The following is an 8,014-nucleotide window of genomic DNA, read 5'->3' on the forward strand; positions in this document are numbered from 1 at the left end:
CACCTTTTTTTTTTTTACAAAAAAAGCACTGGGGAGGATAGTCTGGGTTAGGCAAAAAATTCCGTCACCAATGGCCGATCAGGTGGAAGGCAAAAAACTCCTACCTGGTCTCAAGGCAATCAGCTAATCTCAGCTAGTCCGAAGGTGGGTGCAGCAACACTAAGCCCATAGCAGGCATGGCAAGCAAAGCAGAATGGTTGGCAACCTTCAGTCTCGAAAGACTATGGTATAAGCCTACAGCACCCAGTATTCCCAGGCGGTCTCCCATCCAAGTACTAACCAGGCCTGACCCTGCTTAGCTTCCAAGATCAGACGAGATCAGGCATCTGCAAAGCAGAATAAATGCTGAGATAAGCCTTCCTCCTCAAATGCACTAATCAGGTTCATTGCTTTTTATCCTTTCCTCTTCTGGGGGTTGAGCCTTGCAAGAAGGCCACCACTATGAGCTGTGGTGTGGCTACCTTCTTCCTCTTCTCGCTTTCTCTCCACAACAACCATAGAAGGGTTAGGATGCTTTAAGGTCACTCAGTGAATTTCACAAGAAGGTTTGAACTCAGGTTTCCTCTGTCTTAGTCTGACAAAAACATATATGTAACACTTGACATTTCCTTCAGCACAATGCTTTCCAAGAAAGACTGTTACACATTCAGCTGACAGCCATCAAGTGCATAGGAATCAAGGGCAGAGAAATGATGTAGAGCCTACAGGACCTTTTCAGTGGTGGTTCCATGACAGTGGAACTGTCTGCCTAGGGGGAGATGGCCTGCTCCTTCCTCTGTTATTTTCAATAGTAGCAAAAGATTTTTTTCCCCATAAGACCTTGTTAATGTTTTATCATTTTTATTTGATCTGCAAAAACAGATTTTAGTGTGCTGTTGTTAAGTTTCATTTTATTGTGTTTGTTATAGATTTGTATTATTTATTTGCCACCTTGTGCTCATTTGATGAGGAAAGGTAATGCAAAAATGATTCAGACAAATAACTGCCTGTGTGAATTAACCTGTAACATGTTCAGTGTATGTGAGTATTTTTTCATTCTCCCCTAGTAACTTGTGTTTTGCCACAGACTCTGCTGTAAACATCCCTTTGTTACCTGGCAGAAGAAGAATGTGATTATGACATCTTTAACACATTTTGGGTGTCAACAACCATCCCTTCTAAGTAGTAAATTATGCAGATTTTTTAACAGCAGCACAGAACATTTGCTGGGCAAGTGAACACCCTCTGCAGAGTGCGTAAATCACAGCCCCAGATGCTCTCATGATTGATTGTGATGTAAATTTCCATAAATTGCATTGTTTTGGACAAGTGAGCTGCCTGTGATGGAGAGGAGTTTATCATGATCTTCCCAAAGTAAAAATAAGCATATTTCTTTCTATATCAGCTTTCTTCCTCGCAATTCTCCGAGAGGATTTATGGCATCGGGACTCAGCCTTGATAATTGTTGCCAAGATGTATTGTAGAGGTGCCCACAGGCTTGTGCTTGTTCTTCTTATCCTACACAGTGCCTTAAAACTTGCCCTGAAAGAGCCAACTACTATATATGAGCAGACACAGTCTACTTCTGAAAATCAGAGACTTTAGGAAGAAATAATAGAGAAGGTATTGCCTTTGTGTCTTCATGTGGGATTTATTTGATCTGATGTTTGATCTGATTTCAGATCTTTACTTGATCTGAAATATTCCTGGGGAAGGGGGTGGGGTGGGGGAGAAGAGGAAAGAGAAGTGCCAATTGCCTGCTTGTGTATTTGAGAAAAAGAGTGCAACCAAAAGACCAATCCTATGCATGCCTGCTCAGAAGTAAGCCCCATTATAGTCAGCCCCATTATAGTCTGCACCAGGACCACCAGAGAAGCTCTGCAGAGAAGGAGCTAGAAGAGCTCTGGAGTGACCACCAGGGACAGAGCTGCAGGGAGGAGCTGAACTCTGAGCTCTGCGGGAGAGCTGAGAGAGCTACTGGAAGGAGCCCTGGGAGAGAGTGCTCCTTGCTGGAGCTGAGAACCAGAGGGGAACTTCCATCAAGCCTCCAGCCCTTGGCCTGCCTCAAGTCTGCCTGCCTGCCTGCCTGCCTGCCTCAGGTCCCTTCTCAATTGGGGGAATTTGGAACAAGGTCATTTTGTTTTGTTTGGTCCAGGTTCCATTCCTCCTAATAAAAGCCTTAAACTTAGTTTGGTGTCAGTGGTCTCTTTCGATCCTGCATAACATATGCAATGGTTAAAGGTATGGACACTGTGTCCTCTGTTGGATCTGGTCACCTTGCTCTTTTGTCATACTCACCTTTGTGTGATCAGTCAGGACGGAAGTGGGATTGCGCTGGCTAGTTCCATTCCTGATGTGTGTGTGGCCTCTGGACCCCAGCTCTGCCCCCATACAGTGGGTGGAATATAAGCAGGGATACTATGTGTGTACAGCTCTTCACACATGGGTTTCCCAACCTGCAGACATGGGTAGGGTTCATTCCTAGCTTCCACTCTGAGCTCAATCCTTCCCAACTTTCTAGTGCCATTGCAGCCATGCCAATGGGGCATGCACTGCATCCTGTGGGGTGTGTGTGAGAGAGAGAGTCACCAAGGTCTCTTCAAGATGAGAAAATTTTGTAAGTTTGTTCCATTACTGTTGCAGTGATGTGGGGAGCAAGCAAGACTCAAGAATCAAGTTGCTTGATGTAAGGCATGAGCAGAAGCAATGAAGAGACGGCAGGCAGGTTTCAAAGGTAGATGCAGGGAGGGAAACTGGAGCACCAGCCTCTCCCTGGCCTTTTATTCAGACTCCAGAAGCAGTACAGAACAAGCTGAGGTTACTTTTGGTTAGAGATAACGCTAGCTGGCAACAACACATTCCTGAGATAAGAAATGCATCTCTAAAACACTGTCTCATCCTGTTTACTAGGTAACAAGCAGTGAACAAGGCTACGGCTCAGAATGTGTTCTGGAAGCAGAAGCAGATGTGCCTGCTGTTGCCATATTCACTAAGCCCTTATGTTACTATGCATAATCACTACAATTACCTTGGGAGTGCACTGCAGCTGCATAAGTGCTGGAAGGCTGAATAGGATTGGTCCCAATGTGTGAGAATAGAGTGTGGAAGTAGTAATCGCATGTTGATGGGCAGTGGGGACTGGCCAGTACAAATATGCTCCCCTTCACACATTGCTGGAACTCATGAAGGAGAGAATGAGAAGTGGGGTGTTGGACATTTATTTTCCTCACACTCACACACATTTTGGACAAAATGAAATATTCTGTCATTTGAGAGACTGATGATTCTCAAAGTCAGTAAACCTTCCACTTACCTACTACTTTCTACCTCACCCCAGCACTTTTCCCCTACCTAGTGTTTAGAGATGTACAGTATTACCTTAATGCTGATTCTTTACAGCAGAAAAGAACCCACAGGTCGGTTGTGACCTGATTTGTGGTGGATTGCCAAAGGGTGATGGAAAGATCAAATAACTAATTGCCTCAAGTCCTGAAGCTATTCAAAAACCAGATACTGTAGCTGCTAGTTACCCCAACAAAGAGCTCAGCTCCTGCAGTTTGCAAGTCTGTGTAAATATAGGGAGTTAAATGTTTCAGGTTCTTTTTTCTGGTTATTCTTATTTCTAAATAAATAAAATAATACAGTATTTCTTTTTAGATCTCCTTTTTAAAAAGTCTGGTAAAACTAGGTGCTGATAGAATCCTGATAGAGTCTGGTCCTGATAGAGTGCCGTTTAAAAAAGTGGGTCCTGGTGCTAAACAATTTGGGAACCACTGTCCTAGAATGACTGACTGCCATTCCAGCCAATGGGAGAAGTGCATGCCGGGCTAATCAGCTCGTTTCCTGCCTCACAAATTAACAATGCGTTCTATAGCACTGTCTTGTACAGTGCTTAACTTTCTGGAACTGATTCTCTGCATCAGGAGAGGTGTTGCCGTACTTGATGTGGGGAAAAGCACCCAATTCATGAAACTGGATGACCCAAGGCAAAATCAGCTGCTTTTATGGAGTCATCAACACCTGGGAGTTTTATTTATGAATCAGGAACTTACGAATCCCGCCACAGTCGAGGCTCATGAATTGAACTTTGGACACTGCAGGGAATTGTATGCAAAGAGTCACTGGTTCTGCTGTCGTTCCCCACTTCTATGCATGTCCGTATCAGCCCTGAAGTGGATGCCGCCTGTGAGAGAACTAATGGAACGTGCAAACCGGGCACATTATTTTTGCTGTTTTAACTGCCATTGGCATTTTTATAGCTTTGAACTACATAACGACTTTTCATGGAGAATTTTCTCTTTAATAAGCTGATTAATTCTGGGAATGAAAACTATCAAGTGCTTTCCCTCAGCAAGACAGGTTGTGGGTGCCATGAAAGAGAAATACTACAAGGGGCAGTCAGAGGCATACAGTATATATCTCTGAGATAGCATCTGGAAGAGAGAGAAACATTGCAGCTCAAATATGCAGAGCATTGGGTTGATGCTCAGAACTGTTCCTGAGCATATATAGGACACAGCTAGACATGCTGTGGGAGCAGGTAGACCTGGACTCCAAAGACTATTCTAGCTGTTCCCACCTGTCTTCCCCCCCCCCAGTTCTGTTTCACCTGCTTCCCCTTTGGGAAGAGACCCAAAAGAAACTTTGTACACCCTGATAAAATTCCTCATGGAAATGTGTACCCCAGGCTTTCTTTCAATAATCATCTTTAGGCAGAAAGCAGACTTGACTATAGTTTGCTGTGGATCTTAACTCCATTGACCTCTATTCCCAGAGCTTTGTGGGATTAATAGCCCTATGGGCAAAGATAGGAAGAGTCAATCACATGTTCCAAGTAAAGCAAGTCCTCTCCTGCTTGCTCTCTTCTCTGCATCAGGGGTAAGTTAGTTCTTATGACAACTGCTTGTGTGCCTGGGCAGAGATGTTGAATGGAACAGAACATGCCAGATGAGACCATCTTTTCTCTTTTGAGTGATCCATTGTACTGGAGAAGTTAGTGTTCTGTGATGGAAAGGTAGGAGCAATCTAATAAGACAACAAGCAATGTAAAAAATAATCACTTTTTATTAAGATTTAATACAGGAGTTTCCATTTTAAACCAGAGTACATTTGTCTATTTTTATCCAACAGCACTGTTGCTAACTTTGATAGAAGGCCAACTTGAGATTGTGTGAAGTGACAACTGTTGTCCTTGCAGGAATAAAGTCTCTGGAGGAATACACTGTTGAAAGTGTCTGTTCAAATATGCGTTGAACCAATTTCTGATCAAATGGGAATGACTGGATTTCTATAATCCCTCCATGCCTTTCTTCAATCGAATCAGAGGAGTCAATGTAACTATATGGATGCTGGTCACATAGACCTGCTGTAAATTTTTCCTCTCTCGTCTGCTGTGCATGGACAAAGCTTTGCAAGAAAGAAGTTAGGGTGGAAGCAGCCAGAGATTGCTCAGACTGCCATCCTTGATGTCTTCCAGCTGGAGCAATGGTAGTCACCCTATAAGAATATTGTACTGCAGGCAAGGGGAAGTTGGGCACGAAAGGCCCAATCAGTAGGGCTTGCAGGCCTGGCTGTGTTTGCCTCTGTCCAAGAAAAGTACCAATGTCTAAATAAACACAAACTCCTTCCCGCAATTGGGAAGGCAAGGGCTCCATGAAAACAGGAGTGTACCTCTGTCTCCACAATATTACTATAGGAAGATAGAGGAAGAATGGAAATGGGACATGATAGTAGTTTTCACAGTGCTCTAATTCTTGCACTGCTTATTCTCTTTTCCACCTTACTTTTTTGTTTGGAAAGAATTGAAAATCTTGAAGTTGTGTTAAAAGTTTCTCTGCACATAAAGGTGTTCTCATTTTCTTTTCCTCCCCATTTCACTCTCCTATCACTGCCTATGTAATCTCAGATATGAATTTTTTAATCTTTCTTCTGACTTCTGCCTCAGTTTCCCCAGTACCCTTTCTTTCCTTCCTTCCAATTCGGCTCTAATCCTCCCATACACAGTTTCTGACCACCCCCCTCAGTTTTTTTTCCTTTCCTTTCCATTTCTCTCTTATTCATTCTCGCTTTCATGATCACACTTTTCTACTGCTTGGCTTTTTTATTCCCTTTCTCCACTCTCTCCAACCTCCTCCCTAAATTCACCACTGTCATTCTCTTTTATTCCTCCTCCTCTCTTCACATTGAGATGAGCTTAACTTGGCCACACTGAGCTATCTTCTTTCAGCATTTTCTTTCTTACAGTATCAGGCTCAATCTGGTACATCTTGGCTCTATTTTCTTTCTTCTTTTGTGTCTCTCATTATACAGGCCTACAAAATTGAGGGCCAGAAAAGTTTTACCCAAAATGTATGGTGGTTTGATATGAATTTGGGGTGCCAGTTCCAAAAATATGCCAGATAGGGCATCTGTTTTGCCCTATCACCTCTAGTTTTGGAGATACAGTATAGCCTCATTAGTGAATGGTTCAAGCAGCTTTCTCAAGAGGTCAAAGTGGCCACACTGAGCTCTTTTTTCTTCCTTCTCTTTACATTATCAGTCTCTATTTGGACACTAATTATCTCTCCTTTATTCCCTTTTTTTCCCCCTTTCCCACCAGTTAACTCCCTTTTATACCTTGTCTTCAATCTTTCATTGCCAGGTTTGATTGGGCCACTACTTACCTGTGTCTCAATCCCCTTTCCACTGAGCTTTCCTTATTCCAACTTCCCTCCCCATGTTATCAGGCTCAAATTTGCCACACTTAGCTCTCTTTTATTCCTCCTTTTCTTTCTTACCTTATCAGGCTCAATTATTAGGCCAACACTTACCTGGGTCTTATTTTTTTTTCCTACTGAGCTCTCCCTCATTCCATATTTTATGAGTTTCCATTTCTCCACACTTACATCTCTTTTATTCCATCTCCTTGCACTATGAGACTCTATTTGGTCACCACTTAACTCTCCCCTTTCTTCTTTCCCACCGAGAGAATCTGTTCTCCTTCTCTTTTTTCTTACTTTACCTGATTAAAATTGGCCATCTCTTGCCTCTTCTGTACTCCTCCTTTCCTTTCTTAAATTTCCAGGCTGAATTTGGCCACAATTCACTCTCTTTTATTCCTTCAGACATAATCAGGCTCAGATGGGCCAACACTTACCTGTGCCTTATTCCTTTTTTTACCACCAAGCTCTCTCCTAATCCTCCTCTTTGTTTTTGGTAATCTGGTTAGTACTTGGATGGGAGACCGCCTGGGAATACCGGGTGCTGTAGGCTTATACTATAGTCTGTAGAGACTGAAGGTTGCCAACCACCATCATCAGGCTCAATGAGGCCACACTTACTGCTATTGCATTCTTTCTTACATTTTCAAACTGTATTTGTTCACTACTTACCTGTCTCCTCCTCCTTTTCTTTCCACTGAACTCAGCGTGAGTTCGGTTTTTCTGAGTTAGTGCCAGATGACAAAGCCCCATAGTTCTGGAATGCTCCCTCAGTCCTTAGCTCCACAAAAGACGTGGGCAGGGAGAACTAATGTGTTGGAAAGGTCTCCTGTTCCTCGCAGTGGCAGGAACCCGTCAAGGGAAGGACCTGGTCGTGTTGGGGTCTGGGCTGCTGTCCCAGGAAGCTGGACTTGCGTCTGGGCTCTGGTGCAGCCCCCTCTCCTGCTGTGCGCCGGGATTTGTTCCTTACCCTTGGCCAGGACAGATGGCTTAAGCTTCCTGGGCCCTGGTCACTGAACCTGCTCTTGGACAGTCCTGGAGCTCTATAACCGGTTCGTCCTCTCAGTTTCACCGCCTGACCCTTTCCAATGCAATCAAAAACCTACCAAAACCCACCTGCTCACTTTTATGTAAGCCCCAGGAAACCAATGGCAGGATAAATCATGTGTTATAATATGGTGAAATAAAAATATAGTAATCATGTGAAGTGATTTCTCTTATTCTCAGCATATGGGGCATGAACAGTACAGGGGGGGTATAATGCCCAAGCCCAAATTAAGAAGTGGGTTTTTATTAAAGGCCAGAGCCAAGTGTTTGCTCCAGGAAGTGGGACCCGG

General features: G+C 43.6%; 1 pseudogene; it reads right to left on the reverse strand.

The window, feature by feature from the left end:
* Positions 1-231: 231 nt before the first annotated feature.
* LOC136649893 (5S ribosomal RNA) lies at positions 232-350 on the reverse strand (annotated as a pseudogene).
* Between the last annotated feature and the right edge of the window lie 7,664 nt (positions 351-8,014).

Source organism: Tiliqua scincoides, chromosome 4, assembly GCF_035046505.1.
Source record: "Tiliqua scincoides isolate rTilSci1 chromosome 4, rTilSci1.hap2, whole genome shotgun sequence".
Taxonomy (NCBI): Eukaryota; Metazoa; Chordata; class Lepidosauria; order Squamata; family Scincidae; genus Tiliqua; species Tiliqua scincoides.